The 14,618-nt window shown below is 36.1% G+C and overlaps 1 non-coding gene across 1 annotated transcript; it reads right to left on the minus strand.

Moving 5' to 3' along the window:
- Positions 1–620: 620 nt before the first annotated feature.
- On the minus strand, positions 621–727 carry LOC121210651 (small nucleolar RNA R71). The gene has a single exon (XR_005905765.1). It is a non-coding gene; the product is annotated as a small nucleolar RNA R71 (small nucleolar RNA).
- Positions 728–14,618: the final 13,891 nt, after the last annotated feature.

The following is a 14,618-nucleotide window of genomic DNA, read 5'->3' on the forward strand; positions in this document are numbered from 1 at the left end:
TTATTTATTAAGTTACCTTTTCTTTCTCTTGGCAGGTTTTTATAGTTTATGACTAGAAGAAACCCGTCGGGACCATTACTTTTGACGAAGAAATCGATCATACAGTTCGCAGAAATCAAAGAGAAATAAGGCACAGCTTAAGAAACACAGAGAACGAGCAAGAAGACGATACTCAACCCCAAATCGAAAATATGGCTGAAAAGCAAGGCAATCAGCTACCTCCTGCAACTGCGGTTAATCAAAATCCTGCTCCACGTACTATGTATGATTATGCTAAACCTTCTCTAACAGGAACTGAATCTAGTATAGTTAGGCCGGCTGTAGCTGCAAATACTTTTGAACTGAAACCTAACACAATTCAAATGATACAGTAGTTTGTTCAGTTTGATGGTTTGCAGGATGAAGATCCTAACGCTCACTTAGCAAACTTTTTGGAATTTTGCGATACATTTAAAATCAATGGCATTTCTGATGATGCCATTCGTCTTCGGTTATGTCCTTTTTCACTGAGAAAAAAAGCTAAACAGTGGTTGAACTCGTTACCACGAGGGTTTATCACTACTTGGGAACAAATAACTGAAAAATTTTTACTAAAATACTTTTCGCCGGCTAAAACGGCTAAATTACGCAATGATATCGCTTCTTTTGTGCAGATGGATTTAGAAACACTTTACGATGCATGGAAGAGATACAAGGACTTACTAAGAAGGTGCCCTCACCATGAGTTACCGCTTTGGCTTCAAGTACAAACATTCCACAATGGTCTGAATCCCTCGACTCGGCAAATGGTTGATGCGGCTGCTGGCGGAACCATCAACAATAAAACACTGGAAGATGCCTATGAGTTTATAGAGGAAATGTCACTGAATAACTATCAGTGGCAAGTTATGAGGATAAGGCCAACGAAAACAGCCGACGTTTATAACGTCGACTCAGTTACTATGCTGTCAAATCAGGTAGAACTTCTCAATAAAAAGATTGATGGTTTACTTGGTTCTACGCAGGTCCATCCAATAATGAGGTGTGACGCGAGTGGAGGAGGTGTGCATACAGATTATCAATGCTTCAATCCTACAACCGAAGAGGAACAAGTAAACTATATGGGTAACAATAACTTTAGATCTCAAAATAACTCATACAGTAATACTTATAATGCAGGTTGGAGAAACCACCCGAATTTCTCCTGAGGTGGTCAAAGGAATCAAAAGCAACAAAATCCTCAGGGTTTTCAACAGCCACCTTATCAACAAGAGAAAAAACCAAAGCTTGAGGAGATGCTCTCAAAATTCATATCAGTGTCAGAAACCCGCTTCCAAAATACCGAGACAACACTCAAGAATCAACAAGCCTTAATCCAATGGCTCGAAACTTAAATAAGCCAGCTCTCCAAACTAATCTCGAAAAGATCACTAGGAAATTTACTTAGTAATACCAAATCAAGAGAGCATGTCAAAGTAGTTACACTAAGGAGTGGGAAAGTGTTAGCAGAATCTGAAAAGAAGTTAGCATAAGAAGCCGTGAAAAGCGAAAGGAGGGAAGAAAAACCCGAAAATAGTGACAAACCAGTGCCGGAGGAATATACACCACCAGTTCTATATCTAGTAAAATTAAAAAAAGATCACACTGATGCACAATTCGGTAAGTTTCTTGAACTTTTTAAGCAATTACATATCAACTTACCTTTTGTTGAAGCCATTTCGCAGATGCCTACGTACGCAAAATTTTTGAAGGAGCTTCTAACAAACAAAAGAAAGTTCGAGGACTTATCTACAGTAGAACTCAATGAGGAATGCTCCGCCATACTCCAAAACAAGCTACCAACCAAACTAAAAGATCCTGGAAGTTTTACTATCCCTTGCTTAATTGGTAATCTGAATGTTGAAAAAGCACTAGCTGATTTAGGCGCCAGTATTAATTTGATGCCATATAAAATGTTCAAACAACTTGGTCTTGGGAACCTAAACCTACTAGGATGAGTATTCAATTAGCCGATAGATCTGTTAAATATCCTAGGGGTATTATAGAATACGTACTCGTAAAAGTAGATAAATTTATATTCCCTATTGATTTTGTTGTGCTTGACATGGATGAAGATGTGGAAGTACCCTTAATTTTAGGATGCCCATTCCTAGCCACTGCTAGAGCGGTGATTGACGTGGGTGACGGTAAATTGGTACTTAGAGTAGGTGACGAGGAGATGATCTTTAAAATTTACAATGCTATGTAATTCTCTAGGGAACAGGATGATTCATGTTATTTCATTGACTCTATTGATCATGTTACTCAAGACTCTTTTCAGGAGATTGTACAGGCGGAGACGACGGAACCATATCCAACTCAAGACGAGGAGACAGGTGAGGAACCTAATGACCATTTGTCAAGACAAGTAGAATATGAAGGTATTAAGATAAACGAAGACCTTAAGCAAAAGCCCTCTATTGAGGAGCCTCCAAAACTAGAACTTAAACAATTACGAAACCATTTAGAATACGCATTTCTTGGAAATAATTCTACATTACCAGTTATTATTGCTTCTAATTTGCAACCCAAGGAGAAAGAGGAATTAATCCAAGTATTAAATGAACATAAGAAGGCCATAGCATGGAAAATTTTTGACATTAAAGGAATCAGCCCTTCTTTCTGCACCTACAAAATTTTGATGGAAGATGAATACAAATCGTATTTGCAAGCTCAAAGACATCTGAACCCTAACATGAAGGAAGTTGTAAAAGCTGAGGTAATTAAATTTCTAGATGCTGGAATTATTTATCCTATTTCTGACAGTTCTTGGGTAAGTCCAGTGCAGGTTGTCCCTAAGAAAGGAGACATGACGGTCGTGACCAACGAGAAGAATGAATTAAACCCAACAAGAACAGTTACAGGGTGGAGAGTTAGCATAGGCTACAAGAAACTGAACGACACCACAAGAAAAGATCACTTCCCCTTACCATATGGAGACATGTTACTGCTTTCTAGACGGACTCTCCGGTTACTTCTAAATCCCAACAGCTCCTGAAGATCAAGAAAAGACGACATTCACATGCCCATATGGTACGTTCACTTATCGTAGAATGCCTTTTGGGTTATGTAATGCTCCTGCCATTTTTTAGTGCTGTATGATAGCAATATTTGACGAACTCGTAGAAGATATCATGGAAGTCTTCATGGATGATTTTTCGGTATTCGGTAAATCTTTCCATCTCTGCCTTAAAAATTTAAAACGAGTTCTAATAAGATATGAGGAAACAAACCTTGTGCTTAACTGGAAGAAATGTCACTTCATGGTTCAAGAAGGTACTGTATTAGGGCATAAAATTTCTAGTAAAGGGATTGAGGTGGATAAATCTAAAATAGAAACAATCGAAAAATTACCACCCCTAGTTCAGTTAAGGCTATTAGAAGCTTTTTAGGACATGTTGGTTTTTATAGAAGATTTATTAAGGATTTTTACTAAAATAGCTAAGCCTTTGACTAAATTACTAGAAAAAGATATACCTTTTAACTTCGATCAGGAATGTTTAGAAGCATTTAATACTTTAAAAGATAAATTAATTAATGCTCCAATCATAATTGCACTTGATTGGAACTTGCCATTTAAACTAATGTGTGATGCGAGTGATTTTGTAGTAGGTGCAGTATTGGGACAACGAAGAGACAAGCATTTTCAACCTATCTATTACGCCAGCAAAACCTTAACGGCTGCACAAGAAAACTATACTACTACGGAAAAGAAGTTGTTAGCTGTAGTTTTTGCATTTGATAAATTTCAATCATATCTCATATTGTCTAAAGTTGTTGTTTACACTGACCATTCCGCCCTTCGGAACCTTTTAACTAAAACCAATGCAAAACCTTGACTCATTCGATGGATTCTCCTATTGCAAGAATTCGACTTGGAAATTCAGGACAAGAAAGGAGCTGAAAATCTCGCGGCTGATCATTTGTCCAAGCTCAAGAAATCCAATACCAGAGAACTAGATGACATGGAAATAAATGATTCGTTCCCTGAAGAACAATTTTTCGCTATATCCAACTCCGAGGTACCTTGGTTTGCAGACATCGCGAATTTTTTAGCTGCTAACATTATCCCAAAAGGGTTAACACACCAACAAAAGAAGCGATTCTTTAATGATATGAAAAACTACTTTTGAGACGATCTATTTCTGTTTCGCAGATGTGCAGATCAAGTCATCAGAAGATACGTTACAGGATCAGAAATATAAAAAATAGTGGAACATTGCCACTCAGGGCCAACCGGAGGACGCTATAATGGCACTAAAATCGCACAAAAATACTTGAATCAGGTTTTTATTGGCTTTCGTTATTCAAAGACACTATCAGGTATGTTACTTTATGCGACAAATGCCAACGGACAGGTAACATATCTAAACGTGATGAAATGCCTCAAAACTATATGCTTTCTTGTGAAATATTTGATGTTTGGGGTATCGATTTCATGGGCCCATTCCCCAGTTCATTCAGAAATAAATACATCTTAGTAGCAGTTGAGTACATGTCCAAATGGGTAGAAGCCCAAGCTCTAACTACTAATGACGCTAGAGTGGTAGTACGTTTCCTTAAAAAACTCTTCTTTAGATTCAGAACACCTAGAGCAATTATCAATGACAGGGGCACTCATTTTTGTAATACCCAATTTGAAAAAACCCTTAAGAAATATGGAGTTCATCATAGAACAACCACCCCATACCATCCTCAAACTAATGGACAAGTTGAAGTAGCAAAACGAGAACTCAAAAGGATCCTTGAAAAAATAGTAGAATCAAACAGAAAAGACTGGGCAACAAAAGTAGACGATGCCTTATGGGCTTACAAAACTGCTTTTAAAACTCTTATAGGGACATCACCTTACAAACTTGTTTATGGAAAAATTGTCATCTACCATTCGAACTAGAGCATAAAGCTTTTTGGGCTATTAAATTTCTAAACCTTGATCCCGAACTTGCAGGAAAAAACAGGTTGATGCAGCTGAACGAGCTAGATGAATGGCGAGCCAATGCATATAAAAATTCATGCCTATACAAGGAAGCAACAAAGCGGCACCATGACATTCGTCTAAAGCAACGGCAACAATTTGAAGTTAGAGATCTCGTCTTATTATACAACTCAAGACTTAAATTGTTTCCCGAGAAACTAAAATCACGATGGTCAGGACCTTTCATAATTAAATCTGTTCATCCATATGGCACAATAGAGGTAAGTCACCCATCATACGGTACTTTCAAGGTAAATGGACACCGTCTCAAACTTTATAATGGTGAGAATTTTAAAGTCAATGGAGAGGAGCTACGACTCCACAAACCACCCTGAATATACTAACAAGGTAACAGTCGAGCTTAGACTATAAATAAGCGCTTTTCGGGAGGCAACCCGAGTACTAACAATTTTAAATTATTTTAAATTCAAGTTTTAAACATTTAGGTCACTAACAGGGTATTTGAAGCACAGGTTCCCAGCTCCACACGGCCGATAACACGTCCGTGCTTAAGGCTGTGTGATCAACACGGAGGGAAACACGGTCGTGTGTTATGGCCGTGCAAAAATAGGATAAATGATTTCCCAAAACACGGGATGTGAACCGTGCGACATGGCCGTGGGTGAATTTGATAGGTGAACACGTGCGTGGGAATGGAAAAACACGGGCATGCTAGGGGCAAGGCTCTATTCTATTTCTTCGACACGGGCGTGAGACACGCCCGTGCCATGAAGCTATGGACAACAATACACGGGCGTGGTACCCTAACACACGGGCGTGGCTCTAGGCCGTGTGGCTTCCCCCTATATAAGCAAACCACTGTTCATTTTCTTCTTCCTTTCAAAACCCTAGCTAAAATCTCCCCTTCTCCACTCCTTAATCCCTATTTCGGCCACCATTCCACAGATTCTCACTTCCTTAACCCCCAAACCACCCTAAATTCTACTCCACCTGTATTAATCCTTACTTTCCCCTCTCTGTCCCTTCCATTTTCCTCCACACGGCTGTACCCCCCAGCATGAGGACCCACCGACTCAGCCACTACCACCCTCTCATCCAGTTCATGCGGCGGCTTCATATGCTGACATCTCTGAGCGCCTTACTTGATTCAAGCAGCAAGGTTTTCAATGATTTGATAACATTGATGCTACTCTACAATAGATTTATCATCGCCAATCCCACCTCACGAACCATCCAGTGATGAAGATGTTTAGAAATATTTATTTTATTATTTTATGGTTTTAATTTTTTTTCAAACTACTTTTTATTTTTTATTTATTTTATTTTATTTTTTTTATTTTTTTAGTAAATTTAAAATTTTATTATAAATTTCAGTTATTTCTTTTCGAGTACTTATTCTTCCTAATATCCCCTAAAAAGTTCCTGATTTGATCACAGTTATATAGAGCTCTTAAGCTCATCATCACATAGGAATTAAACTCCACCGGGAAAGGGTCTCCACGACTACCATGTCTTGCTCGACCACGACCATAGCTACCACTAGATGTAATATTCTTTTGGCACAGGACGTATGGCCTAGTGAACTTCTACGACCGCCGGAGTATCCTCCTCCACTCTCGAACAAGCACTCTCCAAAACTCTAGTTTGAGGAATTCATCATACAAGAAGTTTCACTTCTCTCCCTATCTTATTTTTATACTCTAATATCTATCTTTGTACATTGAGGGCAATGTACATCTTAAGTGTGTGGGGGGTATTTATTTTATTATCAGAAAAATCCCTGAATAATCATCTTGTTCTCTTAAAAAACTCTCATATCATATTTAGGATAAATTTTAATTAATTTATGATTTTGATTGATATATCTTGATTTAAAACATAGGGATTTATGCATTGATTATTTAAACTTTAAGACAATAGAGAGTCAAGCATGATGAGTTGATTTTTAAGAATTAAAAATCTTAGGTTGTTTCCCCAAGTCTAGGTATTACTTTGAATTGGAATTCGCGAGTCTAAACATCAAAAAGCCATAATTTTTGTGAGATTTTTGAGCCTTTTGAGCATCTATTCATCCTTTCATGCTCACTTTTATTATTGCTTTGAGTGTGTCAGTATTGAACTGTTATTCTAGAACTTGCTTGATTATGCATGTCGAGACCACACCATTTGATTTGATATATCAAAATGATTAAGACACTTAGGATTAATCCACTCATGCCCTGAAAAGCCTACCCCCACGATTAATCCCTAGTAAACCTCCTTGAGCTTAACAAACCAATTCTTGTATTACGCTTAATATTAACCTTTCACCCATTATTGATTGAAATCCCCTAAATTAATCCCTATTTTTGTCAAGATTTGAGTTGAATGGATTGCCTAGCTTGTTTTGTTCTTGATATTTAGTCTATATTTTTTAACTTGTTCTTAAAAAAAACTATGTATGCATATCTGTAATTTCATAATTCTGAGAGAAGCTCTGTTGTACGCAAGTGAAGATTAACTCTTTTTCTAGTTAGGCAACTTTTCAATTCAATCTCTATTCTAACCCTTTCTTTCAGCTTGTGACCACACCCCCTAACCAAGCCTTATTACAAACCTCTAAAGACCTTTTGATTGATGTATCATCTTAAATTATAGTGGTGGAGATTTGATTTTCATGCAAGCCTATGGTAATGACTTTCTATTATTGACTATTGAGTGCTTCCTTTATTGTCCTTAAAACACCTCGAGTGATTTGAGTGAATCATTTGAGGATGTAAAACTCTGTGATATTCTGAATTAAAAGTAATTACTTAGATGAGGGAAGACACCTATGTTTTCGGAATAAAATGTTCAACTTGGAATGATTGAAACTTTTATGTTCTTTTAGTTAAATTCTCAATGTATGATTACCTATGGATTAATTTGTGATATTATTAATAGAAATTATAAGTTGAGAAAGATTTATTTTGATTATGAGTTGAGAATTTTGCTTGAGGACAAGCAAATGCTTAAGTGTGGGGGTATTTGATAAACCGTAAATTATACATATTTTTACCCCATGTTTAATGCATTTTATGGATGATTTCTCATTAGAATTGGTGAATTTAATGCTCCTAATGCTTTAATTCCATGCTTTACACTTAGGAGAGCGTAGGAGAGCGAAAGGAGACAAAAACGAGCCAAAAGGGACAAAATAGACCAAATTGAGAAGATGACACAGCCTAAGCCTTGCCACACGGGTAGCTCACACGCCCGTGTCTTTTGAGGGTGTCGACCAAGGCTTTCACGATTCACATGGGTTGGCCATTGACTCACACAGCCGTGTGCATTTTAACGGATCGAACACGGCCTAGCAATCACGTCACACGAGCGTGTCCCTGCCGAGCTCAAGTTAAGTCCAATTCAGAAAAGGCCATTTTTGAGGGCTTCTAGGCATTCCAAAGCCTATAAATACACCCTAGAAGAGGAGAAAAGAGGGGGACGGAGAATAGGGGGTAAGGAATTACTCCAGGAAGCCGATTGATCCATCTCAGAAGCCGGATTCATCATCAAGAATGAAGATCTCTCCTTAATTTCTCTTCAGGAGTTTTGGGTTTTCTTTATGTTTTGTATTCTTTATTCTTCTGAGATGTTTTCTTATTTAATTATGAACTAAAACCCCTAAATACCTAAGGGGAATAAAACCTAAGATGAATCTTGTTATTATTTTCTGAATCGTATGATAAATATTTAACTTGTTCTTAATTATGTGTTCTTAATCTTTGTTTTGATATCCGAGGATACTGATTCAAGACATGCTCTTATTCAGAGGAGGAATAGACCCTGTCTAAGAGTACTTTTGTCATAATTAAGTGGAGTTGATTGCGCGCCTAGAAATAGGGTTGACAAAATTTTGCCAGATTAGGGTGAAACCTAATAAGGGGATCCATAGATTGAGTTAATGCAACCCTAGAGTGTTAATTAGAGAAAAGTCTCGGTTATTCAATCTAGGGATTAGATGTTATTAGTCTTGAATAGGATAATAACATAACTTAGGGATCTTTACGGAACAAGTTGAATGAATAAATCGTCCGGTTCGGAACCAGGATAACAAGTAAAGTTTAGGTGGATTTTTCCTTAGGTATTGTCTCAAGTCAATCGATTTTCCCAAAAAGTAATTCCCCAATTCTTTTCTCTGTACATTCTTAGTTTAGATAATTAGTCAATTAAAACAAAACCCATTATTCTTAGGCTAGATAATAAAAAGACAGTCATTACTAGTACTTTTAGTTCCTTTGGGATTTTGAGTGGAAAACTCGCAAAGGGCAATTCAAATTTTGATAAAAAATGGGGCATGCGATAGTTTTGCTATGACTGAATTAACAAAGAGGAGGTATGCTACATCTTGGGGCATCAAAAAAATATTCTAGATCTCCTAAACACATGTCGAGCTCAAAATGGTCATCAAAAAGTTTGTACAGAGAAGCTCAGGCTACGATATATGGGGCACCTAATCTTCATCTTACCCATATTGAATTTACTATTTTTGATTACTTTATTCGTTTCAAGATACGCTCCTAATAAATTTCCTTCTTATTGCATTTACTATCTTTGATTAACTTATTTGTTTCGAGCTATGCTCTCAATTATTTTCTTTCTTGTCTATTGTTATGATCTTTTTCAAGCACTTTACATTGAAATAATGATTAATGAACTAATAAAACTTTCACAAAAGAAGTTATGCATATTACTTTGAAAAGTTTCTAAATAGTATAAGAACATGAAACAAGACTGTTGTTTAGAACTCACCAACTCTAAGGGTTGGAAACATTTGAGAAAGGGGAGCCTAAATCATGACTATCTCTTCGGATTTTCTGTCAAAGATATCATAGATAAGATCTTGTGTCGGCAATACAACCTCGAAAAATAACGAGCAACCCAAGCATTAAAATGGGATCATTCTCGAAAAAAATGACATTCTACGTTCCTACATACATATCTAGTCATGTTACCCAGATTAATTGATTGAAGAAGCAACAAATCCTATACCCTTGAGTTGCAGTGGGATAGATTAAAGATGGTACAAATCCTATACCCCTGAGTTGCAGTGGGATGCATAGAAGAAACCACAAATTTTATCTCCCTAAAGATGTAGTGGAGTAAATCAGCTGAACAAATGGTGATTGTTTCTTCAAATTTTTTGTCAAAGATACCAGCTGAGCAAATAAGGCAAGATAACACATCAGTAACAGAACCTTGATGAACAACGAGTAATGACAACCCAAATATCAAAAAGAGGATCCTTCTCATGACATTCTGTATTCATGTAAATATCATATATACACATCTAGTTAGGAGCATTTGATTCATTCTGATCATGACATCCTAATCATTTGGCATAAACATAGGCCCATGAAATCAATTCTACAGATCATGTTCCCTGGAGGACAATGTAACAAGATCGGTGAATCCACAAATTCCATACCCTTGAAGTTGTAGTGGAGCAGATTGAAGCCACTAAACCTTATCTCCCTAAAGTTGCAGTGGAGCACGTTGAAGTTAAAGTCTTATCTCCCTAAAGTTGTAGTGGAGCAGACTGAAGATAGCAAATCTTATTTCCCTGAAGTTGCAGTGGAATATATTGAAGCTATAAATAAACAGATCTTATCTCTCTGAAGTTGCAGTAGAGCAGATCATAGCAAACCTTATCTCCCTGAAGTTGCAGTGGAGCAAACTGAAGATAGCGAATCTTATTTCCCTGAAGTTGAAGTGGAACAGATTGAAGCTATAAACAAACAGATCTTATCTCTTTGAAGTTGCAGTAGAGCAGATCATAGCAAACCTTATTCCCTGAAGTTGCAATGAAGCAGGTTAAAGTTAAAGTTTTATCTCCCTGAAGTTGCAGTGGAGCAGATTGAAGATAGCGAATCTTATTTCCCTGAGTTACAGTGGAATAGATTGAAGTTATAAATAATCTGAAGATAGCAGGTCTTATCTCCCTGAAGTTGTAGTGGAGCAGATTGAAGATAGCAGATCTTATCTCCCTGAAGTTGCAGTGGAGCAGATCGAAGCCACAATCCTTATCTCTCTGAAGTTGCAGCAGAATAGGATAAAAATACACAAACCTTATCTCCCTAAAGTTGCAGTGGAGCAGGTTGAAATTAGCAATTCTTATCTCCTTTAAGTTCCAGCGGATAGAGCAGATTAAAAGCTAAAAGGCTAGTCTCTCTAAAGTTACAGTGGAGTAGATTGAAGCGACAATTCCTATACCTCTAAAGTTACAGTGGGTCGGAACGAGGCTACCTCGAAGAAGAGAAGTACCAAAAGAAGCTGAGACCTGGCAAGACAGGGAAAAATTGGCCATTTTTAAAGTCTTTGCTCTATTCTCGTTACACGACAATGAGCAAAGAGGGGCAGCTATAACAGGCCCAATTTGCCCGGCTTGTTATAAAGAAAAAAAGAAAACAATAATAAAACCAATATTAAAAAAAACAAAAAAAGAGAAAGCCACATTCCAGGTCTTTATAGCTCAAGTGCATTGAACATGCCCCATATTACAATTAAACCAGTTAAAACCCAAACCCAAAATGCCCAAACAAATTAAGTTACACGACCCAAACAAATTAAGTTACACGGCCCAACAGGCCCAAAAATGTTAAACACTCAGAAACCCTAAGGTTTCCTAAGCGCGCTGCAGCCTCAGCCTCCAGCGCCACCACTGCTCGCCACGCCTTCGCCACGTACCCTCTACATACCTCCGTACACCACCGTTCCATCTGCAAGTAAAACAAAAGAAGACAACACAAAAAAAAGATGAAAAACTTGTATTTTTCCTTTATTTTTATTTTTTTTCTCTTTCTCTCTCGGCTATAAAGCCCAACAGAAATCATTTTGTAGTTTTTCTTCTACGCATATGAAGAAATCAAAAATACAAAAAAAAACAGTGTTCGAAATTGAGTATTTTCAAGGTGGTTTTTTTATCTCTGTCATTTTTTTATTATTTCTTTTTGTGTTTACTTTAAAGAAAAAGAAAAAAATAAGAAGAAAAAGTAAGAAAACCTCACCTCTACGCTTACACCGTCAAACAGAGGGGAGGAGGTGAGGGAGCCACCTCCGATGAAGGGTGGTCGGAGGCTGAAAGGCCCTTCGCCCGTTTGAGGCATTTCTGTTGGGGTATTAGGGTTTTGGGCCTTGAATCGGGCTTGGGGAAGGCAAAACAGCCTTAAAGGCCCCTTTGTAATCTGACCGTCGTATGCGGCGGTCACTGGCGGATGGACGAACAGTGGTCCAGTGGTCGGAAATTGCCCAGGCCAGAGAAACCCCCCTCTCTCTCTCCTTTTTTTTTCTTAAGGCACTAATGAAATGAATTTTGTAAATTTTTTTTGGCTTTTATAAAGGATTAAAACGGCGCCATTTTGGTCCTTAATTCCAATGGCCAAAACGATACCGTTTGAAGCTCTGACTCGCACCTAAACCCGAACCGCTCCCAACGTCCGCGTGGTTTGACCGAATGGTCTAATTGAGCAACAGGCCCTTCCGCTTTTATAGTGCGCTTCAATTTAGTCCTATTTTTTCTTTTCTTTTAATTTTGTCGCATGATTTTATTCGTATTCTACTTTGGTCCTCCGCAGAACGGTGCGTTTAGAGGGCCTGGGATATTTTCCCTTTCGCCCCTCTGTTGTTCTCGCACGTTCGAATTGATCCTCCCCTTTTATATTATTTCTGATATTGTTCTAAAATTCTGTTTTAAGGTTCAAATTAGTCATTTTTTTATTATTTTCGCTATGTTATTATTAAATTAACAAATTTAATCTATTATTTCTATTACAATATTTCTATGTATTATATTTCTATTTGTATTTATGTATTAATATCATTATTTTCATTATTTTTTATACTATTATTATTGCTATTATCTATTATTATTATCTCTATTATTATTAACATATCATTATTCTTATTATTATTTTTATTATCATTATTAACCACTACAGCAAAACAGGTTTTTAGCGGCGTTTTTAGCGGCGCTTTTCAAAAAATGCCGCTATAGGTTCAAATTAGCAGCGCTTTTCAAAAAACGCCGCTATAGGTACACACTAGCGGCGCTTTTTAAAAAAACGCCGCAAAACTTATGCTCAACACCGTCATTTTAACTGAGCTTCAGCGGCTTTAGCGGCGTTTTTTAAAAAGCGCCGCTAAAAATTGAGTATTAGCGGCACTTTTTAAAAAACGCCACTAATGCTTGATCTTTAGCGACGCTTTTGAAAAAAACGCCGTAAAAAATTTAGCAGAATGTCGCCGTTTTGTATTGATCCTTTAGTGGCTTTAGCGGCGCTTTTTGAAAATGCCGCTAAAGATCGAGTATTAGCAATGCTTTTTTAAGAAACGCCGCTATAGGTACACCTTTAGCGACACTTTTTAAAAAACACCACTAATGCTCGATCTTTAGCGGCGTTTTTTGAAAAATACCGTCGTTTTGTATTAAGCTTTTAGTGGCTTTAGCAGCGCTTTTTAAAAACGCCGTTATAGGTCGAGTATTAGCGGCGCTTTTTGAAAAACGCAACTATAGGTCGAGTATGAGTGGCGTTTTTCATTTCATTTGTCTATTTATAGTTTAACTGGTTTTTTTATATTAAAATACAATTTATTTTTAATTGAATATTTAAATTTTTCAGAAAAAAATAATGACACGTAGAAAAAATTTGAAAGTAAAAACATAGGAAAATATTTGTTAAAAATGAAAAAATTAAAATACTATTATTTAAAATAATTTTAAAGATTTTTGGTATATGACTGATTGTTTTTTAATTTATATGTTAAATATTTTAAGGTTTATAGATTATGGGTTTAAGGATTATGGTTTATGGTTTAAGAGTTAGGGTTTAAAGCTTAGGGGTTAGGGGTTAAGTGTTAGGTTTTTAAGGTTTAGAGATTATGTTTATGATTTAGGGTTTAAGGGGTTTAAAATTTAAGGTTTAATGTCTATGGTTTGGGATTTTAGGGTTTATGATATAATGTTTATTATTTTGTGATTAGAATTTTGATTTTAGGGTTTATGATTTAGAGTTTGGGGTTTATGATTTATTGTTTTATAGTTAGGGTCTTAGTACTGTTCATGATTTTAAGGGTTAGGATATTAAGGTTTAAGAGTCAGGGTTTTTGATAAAATGATAAAAAATTAATTTATTTTAGGATTTAGGTAAGCAATAAGATTCTTTTTTAATTACTTTTATCCCTTGTAATACATATATATATTTTGGGTTTATGGTTTAGGTTTATGGTTTATGATTTATGGTTTGGGGTTTATTTTTTAGTGTTTAGGGGTAAATATGGTGAACCCTTAACTTGTGTATCTTGGATTTTTTTATAACATAAACCTAAATAAGATAAATATAAGTTATTATTTTTAAAAATATATATATCAAAATGGGTTAAATCCCAAAAGCATACATGAACAATGGTTTAGTGTGCAATTGTATACATGAACTTTAATTTGATCTAGTTCTTGTAAATTATTAACACAATTATTGATATAACATAATTTTATATTTATGTATTGCATACATAAATATTTATATTTATTCAATATAAAAATATATTGATGTGCTATTTATTTTTTAAAATGTGTATGATTAAATCAAAATTAAAGTTTCAACTATACATTTAAACCATAATTAGAATTTCACATCTACAATTATATATT

Source organism: Gossypium hirsutum, chromosome A11 (genome assembly GCF_007990345.1).
Source record: "Gossypium hirsutum isolate 1008001.06 chromosome A11, Gossypium_hirsutum_v2.1, whole genome shotgun sequence".
NCBI lineage: Eukaryota > Viridiplantae > Streptophyta > Magnoliopsida > Malvales > Malvaceae > Gossypium > Gossypium hirsutum.